This window comes from Dermacentor silvarum, chromosome 11 (genome assembly GCF_013339745.2).
Source record: "Dermacentor silvarum isolate Dsil-2018 chromosome 11, BIME_Dsil_1.4, whole genome shotgun sequence".
NCBI lineage: Eukaryota > Metazoa > Arthropoda > Arachnida > Ixodida > Ixodidae > Dermacentor > Dermacentor silvarum.
The window spans coordinates 45,977,288-45,993,832 of record NC_051164.1 but is presented as its reverse complement, the minus strand read 5'-3'; the positions used below and the strand labels follow the sequence as shown (position 1 = coordinate 45,993,832).

Here is a 16,545-nt window from a genome sequence, read left to right as displayed (position 1 = left end):
GGCGGCGCCAGCGGTCGAGCACTGGGCGTGGGCGCAAATAGAAACACGCGATCCGGAATCCGTCCGTCGTTGATTTCACTTTCTAAACCCGGATACCACCAGGCTGGTGGAATATCCCAACAGGAGTGGGAAAGACAATTTCTTTTCCCGTACAGCTCTCCTGTCAATCACAATATGGAACCAGTTCACGCAATCCCTTGTTCTAAGCCTTAACCTGCTTTATTGAGAAAATAGATAAAAATATTCCATGGCGCCAACTCGAAATTAACGTTGCAATTATATATGCTCCACCAGTTATTTATGCTGTGACAAACGGAGAACGCAACTTATGCCGCTAACTACAACGCTCGAATCAGATCCGTTGTAAGTGCGCTAGAACCTAAGTTGGCCCCGTTCGTATATGTCAAGGAGGCGTTTCTCCTAAGGCCGATTAGCTCCCTGCTCATTCATATTTCATATTCACGTTCACATGTCAATATCACATTTTGCGCCGAGTGTACCGCTTACCCTATGCCAGCCAGCAAGTGAGCATTTAGATAACATGAAAGGTTACAGGTTTAACGTTCATTACCAAAATAACACTTTCTTTGTTCCAAATTCTGTTTTGACAAAACAATCTTCGGATATTTGCTGTCTTACCAGGAGGCTAAGAGTCGGATAAAATACGTACGTCCATTTCTAGGATTTTCGACGACTGCTTCGATGAGCTATGCAAGGCGTTGAACAGCCTGAGCGATGCCACTGACGTCAATGGTAAGTAGGGCAAGGCCTTCCACCATCGGTACCATTTGCGAAGACGATTACCAACCCGCAGAGGGGTGAACACTTATATCGATCGCGATGGTGGTGCTTTATTGCTTATAAGGACACTTTACCAGCGTCACCGTGTCAGTTTCTGCATGAGTAACTTTTGTGTGAAATGCGTGGAGAATTATTGATAGCTAATAGGGATAACATTTGACATAATCTGCATGCGTCAAGCTTTCGAATGAACTTATTTTCCTGGCGATAAATTGATTCGTAAACGCAATCGACGCTTAGCGCTTTGTCTTCGATTTTGTCTCGGAATGGTTTTTGTCACAATCCTTGCAATGCGTAGCAAGCCAACCGCATGTTTCATTTTTCATTCAGTATGCTTGCCCGAGCCGCCTGTTGTTAATGCAAGGCGCCTTAGAAGGCGCCATTACAAATTTTGGTTACACAGTAGAAATTGTCAGCCGCCACCGAGGGAGAGGGAGTGCTTTAGTAACACAATTTTTATAGTCCAGTTGTTACAGGAGAGGATGGACATGAAAATGTCCGGCTACTGTGCCCCCAGAAGTCGAGCATAAAGCCTGTTTCACTTGCAGGCGATTGAGCGAATGGAGCGGATAGCAGCGCGGCGCTGCGAAAATTTTCGCGAGGTTTCGTTTCACATGCAATGCCACCGCGCATTTTCCACCATTGCGAATATCGTCCTATGCGCAGGCTTTTCCCCACTAGTCCTCCACTGGTCACCCGGCGAGGCAGGCCGTCATTGGTTCCGAAGCGGGGCTGCCGCCCTTGCCGCCAATAGGTGACCCGTAAAATAGCGAGAGATTGTGGGATGCGCCGTCTGCTAGCTGCTTCCGGTTCGAGTCAGCGCAACCGCCGCCACCGCTTCGCCGTTGAATTCCGTTGATGCGCTTGCAGTCAGTTGTTCTTTCAGGGGTTTTACGTGCCAAAACCAGTTCTGATTATGAGGCACACCGTAGTGGAGGGCTCCGGATTAATTTTGACCACCTGGGGTTCTTTAACATACACTACAACGCAAGCACACGGGCGTTTTCGCATTTCGCCTCCATCTTTCAAAATGCGGCCCCCGTGAGCTCGCGCTCAGCAGCGCAAGGCTTTAGCGGACTGAGTCACTTGCGCTTGCAGTCCGGCTTTGTCCCAATCGAAGATTACCCGGTTGCAAGCGCCTAGCAAACATTCGTCGGCTGTTCAGCCGTTGGCTGCTCAAATTCAAGCGTTAAAGGTGAACGCATGTAACTACTGCCTTGCAGCAACCCTTGCTGAATCAGCTGTGTACAAGCATCAGAGGAATGGCCGCCACTTCCAAAACTGTAACAAGGCTGAGACCATCCGTGAACAAAAGAAAATGGACGTACAGTGCCACTTATCAGGCGGCGATTAGCTGTGTAAGGGCAGACACGGAATGATTCCCCAAGATATTTCTTTCTCTAACATTGACTCAGGCAACCAGAACTATGTCAGTACTCGCATGCACATATAGAGATATTATGGAACGAGGTTTTACGGCGCGAATTTAAGCGGGACACAGCGAGATACATACATAATACTCGTAACCAACTAGCCCTCGGTAGTTCCTTCAGCACAGATAGAGATAATGCGCAGCCGTAATATGACAGTGATACGGCCATTGTTGACAAAAAAAAAAAAGCGAGAACGTCTAACTACGTACCACTTCAAATGAACCTAGAGTTCCAACCGAGAAATGCCGTTGACAGCGCGCAAGGTTATCATTTTCAGCGCTAGCTGCGCCGTTATACCGACGATATCGGTTTCTAGCTATGATCACAGAACAGCATGCACCGCTCTAGCCATCACCTCAGCACCCGATTTTCAAATGGCATATTCGGCTGGTTGTGTTACAGCCCTCTGGTAGCGCTACAAAGGTCCTGTAAAACGGTTAATAAGCGTTACCGTTTGCAGAAACGGGTCCCTCTGATGATAACGAAGCAGGATCATCACATCCATACCCCGTTATTGTCATAATACAGCGTTAAAGTCGTTTTTCACCACTTTTGTAGCACGGCCAGAGCGCTCTGAAACGACCACTCGAATATGCCATAAGTAATGCTTCTATACGCTTGATAAATTATCGGATAACGATAACTTTTTCAACTGTCTGACTGAACCGCAGGCAGAGCATTCAGCGACGGTGCGTCCAAGCAACGGCAAATGTCGTAGAGCTAAACCTGGCAGAAACAAAAAAGGCCGCCGAAACGAAAACCAGAGTTCGCTTATGAATATAAGCGTATCCTTGCCTTTCTTGGCTCGTCATCGTCGCGCCCAGAGTGAACTGAAACCTAGAAATCAGCTGCATGAATGGTACGACATTGCTGTTGACAAAGCGGACGGAAAGCTTCGCACGACTGACAGTTGAAACCGCGTAGAAAAACACGTGCGCCGGGCATGTCGCCGATGCGTCGTCCGTCGAACCAGAATCTGCTAGCAGACGGCGCGCCCCACAATTAGGGTTGCCAGATGGCCTCAACAAAAAATAGCCAAATGATCCCAAAATGTAGCCCAAAGATAGCCAGACCCTAATATTTTGTGACCCAAAAGTAGCCAAAAACATAGCCAAAAGTTGATGATGTTACTGTAATGATGTTCTGCAAGTGTCTTATAGATGGTGCAGATGGTTCACCGCGTATTTCCGGCTCAAAATTACTTCCGCCGCATGCAACCAGCACAACAGTGGCCTCAAGATTTGCGTAAAAAATTCTAGTGAGAGCTGCCACTCAGACGTGGATTTGGACACCGCGTATTCTTACGAGCCGAAGGATTTCGTTTCCGATTGATTCATGACGCTATCAGTATTTACCGAGCCACGTTGTGAGCTAACTTTAGTTCACGCCTCGCTTTACTCGAGGCATTTTTTTATAAGTGTCGGGCAAAATACTGCCAGTTCCAGCCTCTAGGATCACCTTCGACTGGTCACGATCGCGTGCTCAAGAGAGGGCCCGAGCTCAATGCATTTTAGAATAGTGATGCCTTTCCTAAGCTTGATTCATAAAATAAGCATGTTATTTCTATCCCACTCTCTCTCTTTCTCTTTCTCAATTTTGTATTTTTTACTCGAAAGCAGCTTCACGCTGATTTAGCAAATGCTGCTGCTTAGAGGCACACTGGACTCGGGAGAAAATTTCAAACCTTCTCGCATTTTCCTCGTGCGAAGTAACTGCAATTCGCCTTTGAGTGCAAAAACGGAACGACCTGCTGGCACGTAGCAGCAGAGGTGAATTAAAGTTTACAGTTTCAATTGCCACCTGGATTACGGCGCTGGCAATAACCCAGGTGGTATTAGTATCGAAGTGTTGAACTGTGCAATTTTAGGGGCCAAGCTCCTTAAAGCGGCACCCGTTCGTCCCTCGTCGTAGTAGTAGTGTGTAACCAGTCTGAGAAAAAAAATTACGAAGTTGTGTCCGTAGCGCGGAATCGAACCAGGGACCCCTCGCTTCCGAGCGCGCGGCGTTAGCCCACTACGCCACGAAGCTTTTTTTTTTATTTATTTATTGCCATTTCACAAACACAAATAAAATTGATCAGATACACATGTACATTTTGTAAATACACCAGCTACTACTCGGCCGGTGTATGTGGCTTAAAAATGTTTCACAGAAGCCAATTGATCCAATACAGGTAGCCATTCTGGGGGTTCACATTGGGCTCTGAACAAGTCTCGGGTGTAGATAACACTCTCAACAAAATAGTGTCTTGCTGAGTGAATTTGTATATGGGCATGCCTAACATCCATCCTGGTCTTCCATAAGCTATGCATACAAAGCAACATTAGCATATCACTCGGCACTTCCCCTGTATCCGCACATGGAAGAAACCGGAGTCCAAAAGGGCTTAATGGCAATTCTTTTTTAAGAGTTCTTTGCAAGACATCCCACAGGAATACGGCATCGTGGCAGTCTAGAAAAAATATGTTCTATTGTTTCCGGTTTCCTGCAGATTAAACAATTTACTGACCAAGGTACAAACAGACCTTTACTTTGTAACCATGGCTTGACAGGGAGAGTGTCGGTATGTATTTGAAAAAAGAATGTTTTAACTGAGGGCCTGATCGGCATTTTTTTAACACGCTTTAACACATCGCGTTCAGGACCTAGCTTGTAGACAGCTCGATAGACAGGTGTTGGTAAGAATACATCAAGAATATCACAATACAAACGCTTTTTCGTAAGTTTCTTTGAATGCAGGCACGAGTCCGTGTGTTGCCAAATTTCCGAAGGGGGAAATCACCTTACCTTCTGTGTGATTTGAAAAAAAAAAAATAAATGTAATTCCACTAGGGAACACATACGCGAGCGGTGACGATATTACTGTGTTTGAACTTTAGGCGCAACCTCACAGCGACGACAACGACCACGGTAGAAATGCGCTTGTAGCCCCCATATAATTGCCATCGCAATAAAAGGAAATAACTCTTGCTCAGTTACCTGTTATTTTATCATATAGACAACCGCTTTTGTTGACAACCATAAAATACTCATTTAACGGGTAGTCAGCCCACCGGAACAGACAACAGTAAAGGAAACGAGCCTGCGCACTTTGACAACTTGACACTTCTTCGCGAACACAATCAGCTCGGCAAGGCTGGCGCACCCTCCGTTACCGTCACTACGTCGCACTAACTGAAAATGGAGCACCTGCGTTCTTACTTCTGCAAAACGGAAACGCAATAAATATCCTATAGCGCATTCGATTATCCTTTCTTTAATAAAGCCGGTGCATGGGCCGGCAATATTTGTGTGTTTCCAAAGACTAGAAGGGCAAGAGGGGACGGAACGGCAGCGGTGCTCCACGCGCACGGTGCCGTGGGTACCAATCTTGAGATAACGGCAGACGACGAGCGAGTACAAAGTACGTCCACCGCAAGTACGAAGTGCGACAGCGCGCTCGTGCCTGTGCTGAAGTTCGTGATCATGTGGGAGCCTCACGCAAGGCCTTCATGCTACCTTAAAACATTCTCATTCTCAACTGAAATATTTTAAATCCTGAATGGCTTTATGCTTTGCAGATGCAATAGTTGCCTTCGAATGCGGAATGAATTTCGGACATTTTCTAATAGAGTAAGAAATTTGCCGAATTTCTTACTCGATTCCGAAACAACGCACCACCAGACGCTTTTAATACCAAATATGCGCACAAAACTACAATTTACCTTTGAAAGAGGGGTCCTTCTCCCATTCCTTCCTATATATGCATGGCTGTATTTCACCCACTTGCCCATGCTTAGTTTTGAGAACGGTTTTCTTACTGAACCACGTGTGACGCGGCAGCAGGTGGCGCCGAAACCAAAACAAAAAGAGAGCTTAGCCTGGAAAGACATGTAAACACGGCAGCGATGACTTAACGCCATCCACTCAGTGCCGACATTGCCTAAAAGCACGGCCTTCGCGATTGCTTGCATAACTTTGTCGCATCAATGAGCTTGGGTTTTCACAAACCGGCGTTCCCAAATTTTGTCAGTGCTGATGTCCTTAATTCAAAAATAGCCCAAATATAGCCAAGTAGCGAACTCGGAATTTCCGACGCCAAGCCGCGTAAAAAGTAGCCCAATTTGGCTATTAATAGCCCAATCTGGCAACCCTACCCACAATTCCCTGCGATTGCTCGTTTTACGGGTTACCTATTCCCACTTGCACAAACCTCGCAGCTCCCGCCGCCAGTGCCGCCGCCGCCGCCGCTCGAAACAGGTTTCTGCGCCGCTTCGGCGGGAATCGCGAGCGTTTTCGCTTGCATGTGAAACAGGCCGTCTGCACTCTCCATCTTTACCCCGACTTGCGCCCGTAAGCGACGCTCGTTCCTTGCCTTTTCCCACACGGGCGCCGATGCACCACTTCCAATTAACGTGACGAGCACGACCTCCTTTTCACTTCCCATACTTTGTTGGCGCATGGCACATCTCTTTACGCGTTCCGTCATTGGATGATTATCAGAATTCAAGTGCCATGTTCGGTGCCGTTGCAAGCAGTTGTCATTGCGCTGATGTATTTTTGCGTGTGACCTTGAGCGTCTCTAACAAAGCACGGCTTCTTTAAGAGGAAGGGCGTGCGGTCTTCCGTTTAAAATTGCGACCGTTTCACTCCACGCATCCGTTCGATACATTGCAAACACGGCTGCCACCACTTGATTTACAAGACGCGCTTGTTTGTTTACAACGGAGCGACCTGATGAGGGGAGGCTTACGACAGCTCTTTCTTTCTCTGCTTTACGGCAAACGGTCCACATATTAGCGGTGTTCTATATAATATGCAGCCCTTACGTTTAACGTAATTTGGCGGAATTATTTCTGTTGCGTTCTTTAATGGCACTGCATTGTGGATTTGTAATTTTTCTCGCCTTTCCAATCTGATCTGAAGCCGGCAACGTAACTCGTACATATGCGTACTGGGTGACCGATTTTAAACAGTGTCTTAGGTATCGAAGGCATGCAGAGTAATGTAGATGATCACAGCCCTATTTGTTCGTAGTGAACTGTTAAACATGCACTGCTCACTGCAAGTTCTTCCTGAGGAACTTCAGCTACAGAAGTCAGTAAATATATCCTTCGGATAGCCAGACTCTTCGAGACTAGCCCACTATTGCATGAAGCATGTATCTATGTCACCAAGACAAGGTTTGCCGGGGTGTTCTTCAAGCTTAATTTCATATTGAGTTTTTAAACCTGTCCTGTCCTGTTTTCTTTTGTCCACGACCGGAAAAGGCTACGTCTACTGCTCGTAATGAAGAGGCGATATGCAAAACCTGCAGGAGCACTTTTCCACGCAACCCGTGTGCCCAAGATATCGGATATTGCTGTACAATTGTAATGGGATCTTTGAATGGCATACATTATGTTCATTGCAATTGAGAAAGTTAAGTTCTCGTGACTGTAGGCAGAGTTCTTTAAGGCATGAATGTTATGCGAAAATTGCCCGAAATTGGTGTTTAAAAAATTTTCACAGAAGGTCTACAATTTAATAACTCTGCTTCCAAAGTAGATATCACAGTTCTGGAAACGACATGTGTTAGGAATTCTAAAGCAATCAAGTTTTATTCATGACTTGACACCTTACAGAAATACCGAAAATGTTAACGAATGTTTTCCAAAAGTCCTCGCTACAATAGTGTTATATTTCAGAACGCGGCATATATTTGTCGATTTTAGGTGCATTAGTTTATATAGTTTCAATAATTGCCATATCATTTTTCTTCCTAAATTAGAGTTGCAAGCTCTAACATTGATATTGTTCAATTTTTTTACGAATTTTGCTGCATTCACTATATTTCATAAAGACGTTCATAGCCTAAACAAAAACTTAGTTTTCTGCAGTGACAAGATTTTATTGTTTTCTTTCACTTTCAATTGAAGTCATCAATGTTGGTTCACGGATGACCGTTCACTATTTTTCATAAAGACGTTCATAGCCTAAACAAAAACTTAGTTTCCTGCAGTCACAATATTTTATCAGTTACTTTCACATTCAATTGACGTCATCAATGTTGCGTCATGGATAATAGAACAAAAAACCATTTAAGTGTTCCCACGCATTTAGACGCGTCGTAAACGCGTGCGAGATCGCGTTCTTCCAGGCAAGGGCAAATTTGGTCTGTGCGAAAGCTATCTTATTGTAGTTTGAATATTTTCCATTGCCGCCTTAGTGAAGCAAGGAAGGCGCTTATCATGTGGAAATTGGAAACATAAATATACCTCTTCTAGCGCACTAAAAAAAGTGGCCTACCGTCTTTGGCTTAAAACACAATTGTGTTCTATTCTGCGGTATTATAGGGATACAGACACGAAATCTGAAAATTTTACGAAAATGCTGAAAATGAATCCTCAGTGTGTGATTACACCGAAAAGAAGTAGTCACTTAGCTCATTTTTGAGCCGATGGCTTTATTTTTGCATTTTAGTGAGCGCGCGCCTCGCCGCCCGACCCGCGGGAGTTGGAAGGCGTGACGTCACGACACCCTTGTTGGATAGCCAGCCGGTCGGCCACGGTCATTCGAAGCGCGCCGACGCCGTCATCGCGAGCATGGATTTGATTTCTGGTGCGTCTACCAGCAATGAGTACACGTCTGAAGACGAGGACCATTCCAACTTGGCAATACATATAACCGCTTATGGTCACGAGACTCCCGCGTCAAGCGACGAAGGGCAGACGGCGGTGGAAGTGCCGGTCAGGTTTTCGCGAACCGTAGCGTGAAGACACGAGACACTGCACAAGACACTTGTGCAAGCATTATTTGTCATTTCCTCTGTAAACTTGCTTTTTCAAGAGAGAGAGAGAGAGAGAGAGAAACATTTTTTTGAGCTCAAATGACGGCGTCTTCTCAGACGACGGACGGGGTGGTTCCCTGGTTTCGGGACCCATATACGGCCAGCAGCTCCTGGCCCCTAGCCGCTAGCGCGAGCTGGATCGACAGGGCGGGGCAGACCGTAAGGTCTCCCATCGCTCATGGGGTGGGGTAGTGGGGGAAGGAGGGGAGATGGGGGGTATAGGGGATTTGAGTGACGTGCACTCCATCAGGATGTGTGCGAGGGTACCTGTGTTGTTTTTGCAAAATGGACAAATGTCCTCTTCGGTTTCTGGGTAGAATTTATTCGTCAGGGCAGGGTGGGTAAGTGAACCCGCCTGAATGCGCCTGATAATTTTTTGTTGTTCCCTGCTGAGGGTGCGGTGCGGCTCGGGAAATGTGCGCCGATTCTCCCTATACTCGGAGGTAATCTCTCTGTACGTGAGTACCGGGTTGGTGGTGTCGGCGTCCTGCCCTGCCCGGAGGGTCATCGCTCGGGCATGGTAATCGGCTATGACGTTGCCGGCTACCGCTGTGTGGGCAGGCACCCATACCAGCTCTGCGGCTCGCTCCGGTGCCCTTTTCTTCGTTAATATCGCAGCTGCCTCTGAGGAGATCACCCCTTTTCTGTAGCCGCCGTAAGCTCTTTTGGAGTCGGTAACCACTACCCTGGCGCCTGGTTGGACGAGCGCTAGGGCTATGGCCACTTCCTATGCTGTCGCTGACTCTCTGGTGTTGACTGCAGCGCTGTTTATGAACCGTTCCTCGTCGGTTACCATCACCGCTGCTTTGCTGCTGCCCTTGACGAGGGACGCATCCACGTATAGGACTCCCTCCAACAGCTGCATTTTGGAATTAATCGCCTGAGCTCTGGCTTCTCTCCTGCCATCATTTTTCTCCGGCGTCATGTTTCGGGGTAAGGGCTTGGTGGTGATTGTCGTCATCCATTCAGTTGGGATGTATCTCTTGATTGTTGCTCTCTCCTTGCGCCACCCTATCTTATCCAGCACCGCGCGGCCATGATTTGTCTGGCTCAGGCGGAGTCGCTGGTTAGACAGGTGGGCTTCTATGATTTCGTTGACTGTGTTGTGTGCCCCCATGGCTTGAAGGCGCTGGGTCGACGAATAGATGGGTAGGCCGAGGGCTTGCTTGGTGGCGTTTCTGATGATGGTGTCGAGTGTATTCTTTTGAGTCCTGTCTAGATTGAGATACGGGGCCGAATATGTTATCCTGGATGTTATGAATGCCTGCACTAGTCTTAGGGCGTCGTCTTCCTTGAGTCCTCTGTTTCTAGTTGAAACCCTTTTCAGCATGGCTAAGATCTTCTCCGCGCTGGTCTTCATCTTGGCGATGGCGGCGTGTGCTTTCCCATTGTCTTGTATTAGGAGTCCGAGAATTCTACATGTGTCCGTCGGCTTGACTGTGGTGCCGTCAATTTGGATGCAGATGTCTGGTGGGGGCTGCTCGCGGGGTTTCCTGGTTGGATTACGAGGAGTTCCGACTTCTGCGGCGCGCAGCTGAGTCCACAGGTCTTCGCGTACTCGTGCACTGTGAGTGGTGCCGCTTGAAGGGTCTCCTCAATCCAGCTGTCGGAGCCCGCTTGCTCCGTCCATATTGTAACATCGTCCGCGTAGAACGCGTGTCCGATTCCTTCGATTTGGTCTAGCAATCGTGGCAGTGGCAGTAAGGCCATATTAAACAGGAGTGGTGATAACACCACTCCTGTTTAATATGCGCGGGGCACCCCTGTGGGGTGCTCCGCTCCCCCAATTCAATGGGCTCTGATCGCTCTTCTCCCATTGAGATTCGTGCCTTGCGGGAGGACAGAAAGTCTTTGACATAACCGAAAGTGCGCCTCCCGCACCTCGTCTCATTGAGGTTAGTGAGTATACTAGGATGAATAACATTGTCGAACGCTCCTTTAAAATCTAGGGCGAGGATTGCCCTGGGGCTGTTTTGCGTAGCTTTTTTGATTACCAGCTCTTGAAGCTGAAGCATGACGTTCTGTGTTGATAGATGCTTGCGGAACCCAAATATCGTCTTCGGAAGTTGATCGGAGACCTCAAAGTGTTCCTGGAGGCGACGAAGTACGATACGCTCCGTCACCTTGCCAACACAGGAGTTCAGCGATATTGGCCTCATGTTTTCGATCACGGGGGCCTTACCCGGTTTGGGAATGAATCGCACCTCGGCCTCTTTCCACTCCGGCGGGAGTTGAGAAGTTTCCCAAGCCTTATTTATATGTTCGAGCAGAGATTGTAGCGTCCTACCGCTCATGTTGGCGAGCAACCTGTAGGTGATGGCATCTCTTCCCGGAGCGCTTGTCTTGTTGCTCTCGTCAATCGCTGTCCACATCTCGGGGATCGTGAACGGCCTGTCCAGGTCTTCATTGCTGGGTCCTGTGTATTCTCGCGGGATCGGGTGTTGCGCTCGCTCCGTTTGAAAATAGAGGTCTTCTAGGGCCTTCATAAGCCGGTCGCCGTCTCCGTCGTTTGTGTTTAGGACCTTCGTCAGCAACCGGTTGCTTGCTGTCTTGCTGCCAGCGGGGTCTATGAGGTGCCTCAGCAGTTTCCATGTCTTGCCTACGCACAGCTGTTCCTGAAGGCCGTCGCATACCTGCAGCCAGTTCTTTTTGTTGAGCTTGGCCACGTATTCCAAGATTTCGTTGTTAGGCTCGGCTATCCGACGCGCAAGCTTCCTATTGCGCCTTTGCCTCTTCCAGCGCTTCGTGAGCGAGTGCCGGGCCACCCACATGTGAGCGAGCCTGCTGTCGACGAAAGGTACCTTCGTTGTAGTTGCCATTTCTTGGGTGAATTTGTCGACGATCTTCTGTTTCTTGGCCCATGTCTTGTACGAGGTATCATGCGGGTCCCCTTCGTCCGCGTCTTCGCCATCTTGTTGTGTGTTTGCACGCATCTTATCCCAGTCCGTTATGCGAGCTGCTCCCAGCTTAGCCCGGAAGTCTGGGCCCCGTATGGTGAGTGTGATGATGGTGTGGTCAGAGCCCAAGTCCCCATCCTCACACTTCCACGAGATATCCAGCATTCCGCTCAGCCAGGACAGGTCTGGTGTTGTATCTCTGAAGACGCTGTTGCCTCTTCTTGTGGTTACTCCGGGTTCGTTGAGTAGAGAAACGTCCAGGTCTTCCATAGTCTTGACCAAAGCCTTTCCCCTCGTGGATTGAAATTTGTACCCCCATAAGGTGTGCGGTGCGTTGTAATCGCCCAAAATCAGGAGTGGCCTGTTCCCGGTCAATTTCCTCGCGTCCATCACAATTCGATCGAATTCATAGTGTCTTTACGATGGTCTGCAGTATACGCTCATAACGAAAATATTGTTTTTACTTCCAATTTCCTTTGCGTCTATTTCCACTAGCGTGTCCTCACACCCTGCTTGTGCAGTAAGGTGTTGAGTAGCTGCAATGTGATTCTCCACTAGGATCGCCGTACCAATTTTGGTTGGGTCGCTGTATGTAACGTATCCCGCAATTTTTGGCACTCCCCTTGTTGTAAAACAAGAATGGCCGGCCTAGTTTCAACCTGATTCATGTGAAGTGCCAATTCCATGTCTTTGTATCTTATTCCTCGGCAGTTCCATTGAAAAATGGTCGTGAGCTCTTTGCGGCCCATTTTCTTAGTCCTTCTATTTTTTGCTTTGCGCCATTGCCCTCGTTGGCGGCTGTCTCCAGCCGTTCCTTTCTCATTGAGATGGCCTTCTTGATCCTACTCATTCGCTGTTTCTTTAACGATGTGGGTTTCATTGTGATCTCGATGGCCGCCACTCGTGCCACATACTTCTCGTGTTTAGTCTCGAGCGTGTTAAGTCGATCTTCCATGTGTTTCAGTGCCGCTAGAATGATCGTTTCGCCATACGTGAGTTGCTTCTGTTCTTCAACGGGTGACTGCGTAGCCGTTTCGCTAGTCTGAGCCTCTTCAGCCTCCATGGCTTCCTGCTGCTGCGGTGCCTGTGTTTTGCTAGAAGTCGGAGGGGGTGACCTCCTACGAGGCATTTTCCGCGGGGCCTCTGCCGCTGCGTTTGTTTCTGCCTGGTCGTTTACGGTCCCTTGGTCAGCCTGTGCGACCAATTGATCTATTTTGCTCACGAGACCCTTTATTTGGGCGTTCTGTTCTAATATCTGTGCGTTCTGCTTTGCAATGATCTGCCTAAGCTCCGCAATTTCTGCATTTTCATTAGTTGTAGCATTAGAGGAGGCGGAGGAGGGGTTGAGGGCGGGGAACTCGGAATCGAGCGATTTGGGAGACCCATTGGCCCAGCCCACCTTTTTAGTTGCTGATCCTTGTTGTTCTCCAGTTGCTGATCCTTGTTGTGATCCTTGTCCCCTTGACCTCGTACGCTGTCCCCTTGCCGGCGCCACACCGTCCTTGAGCTCGCTCCGCCGCATCGAACTTCACCGCTCGTCGTCCCGAGATTGCGACCGGGAGCGGCTGCGCCAGCGACCGTCGGCGCTCCTTGTCGGCGTCCTTGATCTCGAACCGTCGCTTCGTTGGGGTCCGCCTGCAGGACCTCTACGATCGTGACTTCGTCCTCGTTCTTGTCGTCTCTGCTGCTTCCTTTCCCATCGGCGTTGCCGGACGACGAAAGGAGTCTTGAAACGCGCATTACATGTTCTCTCCGCTGTGATGTGGCTGCCGCCGCAAAGGCCGCACTTGGGCTCACACACGTGATCTTCGCTGGGCTTGGCGATTCCACACCCTCGACAGATTTTGTTGTTAGGGTCTGGGCACACATCCATTCTATGCCCCAACCGGCCGCAGGCTTGACATGCCTCAATCTGCTTTCTATATAATGTGCACTCCGTAAGGAGATTGCCGTATCTGACATATCTTGGTACTTTCTTTCCGGCGAACGCGATGACCACCGACCGAGATCTCCCGATGCGATTTGCTTGTAATGCCGTGGGGTTATAGTCCTGCACGACTTGCTCTAGGATGTCCATGGCCGTGTCCTCGAGAGGAATGCCCCGAATCACGCCTTAACGGTTCCATGCGGTGCGGCCTCGTATGTATTGACCTCGTATGCTGTTCCCCTGACGTCGATGCGCTCGACCGCCGCATAACGGTCAGCGTTCTCCCGCCGGGGGGTGCTTATTACGAGAATATTTTGGTGCCCGTTGGGGCAGATGACGTCCTCTCTTGCTTCTTCTGCTGCGACTTGTGCCGTGGCCGCCAGAGCTCGACTTAATTCTACTCTAGTCAGTTCACTAACGCAGAGCCCACCACGTGGTCGGATGACGATCTTCATGTCGCTTCTCGGGAGCTCCGGCATCCGTGACTTCTTCAGTAGCCTTCCCTTGTTAATAGGCGGGCGCTTTGTACACCCCGCGCCGTCCGTTTTTGGGCTGCAGCTGGCGTCAGGCGGGGCCTTAGCCGCCTTGCCTCCGTTGCCGGGCGGTCCTTTCTTCAACTTCTCCCCGGCCGTCTTCCAGCCGTTGGCTCGCGTTCATAAAGACGGGTCAACTTCATCCCCGTGGACTTCTATGTGCATGGCTGAAGCCATCTCTTCTAACAGCCGAGTAGATCTCGCTGTTGCTATCGGTGTCCGCCCGGGACCCGTCTCGACCCCGGCGTGGCCGTAGTCGAGGTTAGGGTTAGCGCGGTGTCGGCAGCTGATTTCACTCAAAGTCCTCTAGAATGCAAATCCGAGATCTCCCACCTGTGAAATTCATGTCCACATGTCCGGGAAGATTTCACGGAGTCTGGTGAAAGAATCCGGTCAATTGGGATGAAATAGTCGCTGTAGTCGCGCGAGATCCGAGAGCATCAGAAAACACAGCCGTTCGAAACGGCGTCTTCTTCCTCCTGCCTGCTTTTTCAAGAGCGCACGCAGGCGAGGCTGCTGCGTGGTACTTCAACACTGCGTGGGTGACTGAATAGTAGTTTATGCCGTAGGCGTGAGCAATTGCTGTGAGGTATGAGCGCCTCCGAGACTCTCACGTCCACTTCGCCAGCCGATCGACAGATGGCAGCGCCTGTCTGGCGTTCTGCCCAGTTTTTTCTGCTCTTCTGTGGAGAAGCGGATCTGTGTGTGTGTCTGATCTCGTGAGTCGCGCTCGCTAGCCTTGTATTGTTTTACTATACTTTGCCAACATTTTTAAAGACATTACTGCCTTCATGCCCAGCCTCGCCCTCACACTGCTCAAGAAGGCTGCAAGTGAACGAAAACAGTACTGACATCGTTTCGCCTCCTCTTTTCCAACGCGCCGCTGATCATTTCTACCTTGCGTTTTCGTGAGAAGACCGGTGGCACAGGGTCAGGCTTTAAGCATTTCCTTTTGAGCGGCATGCCGAGGCTTTTCAGCCCGGCCGGGCTGGTCACATCATCATCGTTTGAATTTGCGCGGACGAAGTGGTCCGCGCAAATGAAGTCATTTATTAGAGGTCTCCAGGCTGTGCGTGATGGCTGACAGGCAGGTATCCGTGTGCGACGGTGTGTCACGACCGACGATGCTGTTATAACAACAATGTCTGGGCATTTCCTTCCTCCGCGACGAACGCGTCAATACCGAGCGACGACCGCGGGAAGGCGCATGTAAGACGCACTACCTGCGTGGAGCGCCGACGGGAATAATGTTTCGGACGGACCACGTGCGAAGATCGCCGAAAGGGGTTAAATAAACACTTCAAGGGACCGACACCCCCGGAAACACTGCGACGGCTGTGGCCGACCTTGGCAGTGCGCGCGCGGAGGGGTGTTATGACGTCAAATTTCAGCTTCCGCCGGCGGCCGCTTGGAGGCAAGGTGCAACAAAAAATCGAAAAAAAAAATGTTTCTCGTTCTTTTTTTCAAAGCACCTTGTTGTATTCGTCAGTTTCAACAGTTCAACGTTTGTTCCGACGCAAAAAACCACCCGCCAACTTTTGTGTCCGTATCCTTTTAAACGCAACTTTTTCATTTTTATAAGAAACTCAAAATTGCACACGGTTGCTCCTGCTCGTCCCCTTCGTCACGACGAAGTTCTTGCTTCCATTGAAGGCAGAATTTCAAAAAGAAAAGCCCTGCATACTCCAAAATTGCCGCCAGGTTCTTCTAACACTTAAACGTCAGTAAAATGTTTTGCGTGTCACCATTTCACAGCGCAAGATGGTCATGCTCTATAACTGACCTCTGCTGTTATTTTGGCCTATACAGATGTCACTGAGAGCGGAAGCACCAGTTACCTGCCTGTGGTGTCCAGCACCAGCGGCGATCATACTAGGCCCAGCGGCGATCACACTGACAAAGCATCGTCCATTCCGGAAGACATCGCGAGGTGAGCCCACATTTCAAAATATTCCTTTGCGTAAAGCAACCCAAAGACGGCACACAATGTTGCCCATGGTGCAACTATGACTGCACTCACTAACTTGTTCTGAGAAGGGGAGCGCTAATGCCTGAAACGGGCACTATCTCAGATATTGTTCTGAGCACGTGGCCTTGCAAGGGCGTCTGCTTCAGCAGGCATTTGGTGCGTTGTGACACCACGGAC

At 49.2% G+C, this 16,545-nt stretch overlaps 1 long non-coding RNA gene across 1 annotated transcript in view; it reads left to right on the top strand.

The window, feature by feature from the left end:
* Nucleotides 1-16,325, top strand: part of LOC125941438 (uncharacterized) — a 28,963-nt gene extending 12,638 nt beyond the window's left edge. The window contains exons 2-3 of the long non-coding RNA XR_007464290.1: nucleotides 683-753; nucleotides 16,209-16,325. This is a non-coding gene — a long non-coding RNA (uncharacterized LOC125941438). The remainder of the gene's footprint in view (nucleotides 1-682; nucleotides 754-16,208) is intronic.
* Nucleotides 16,326-16,545: the final 220 nt, after the last annotated feature.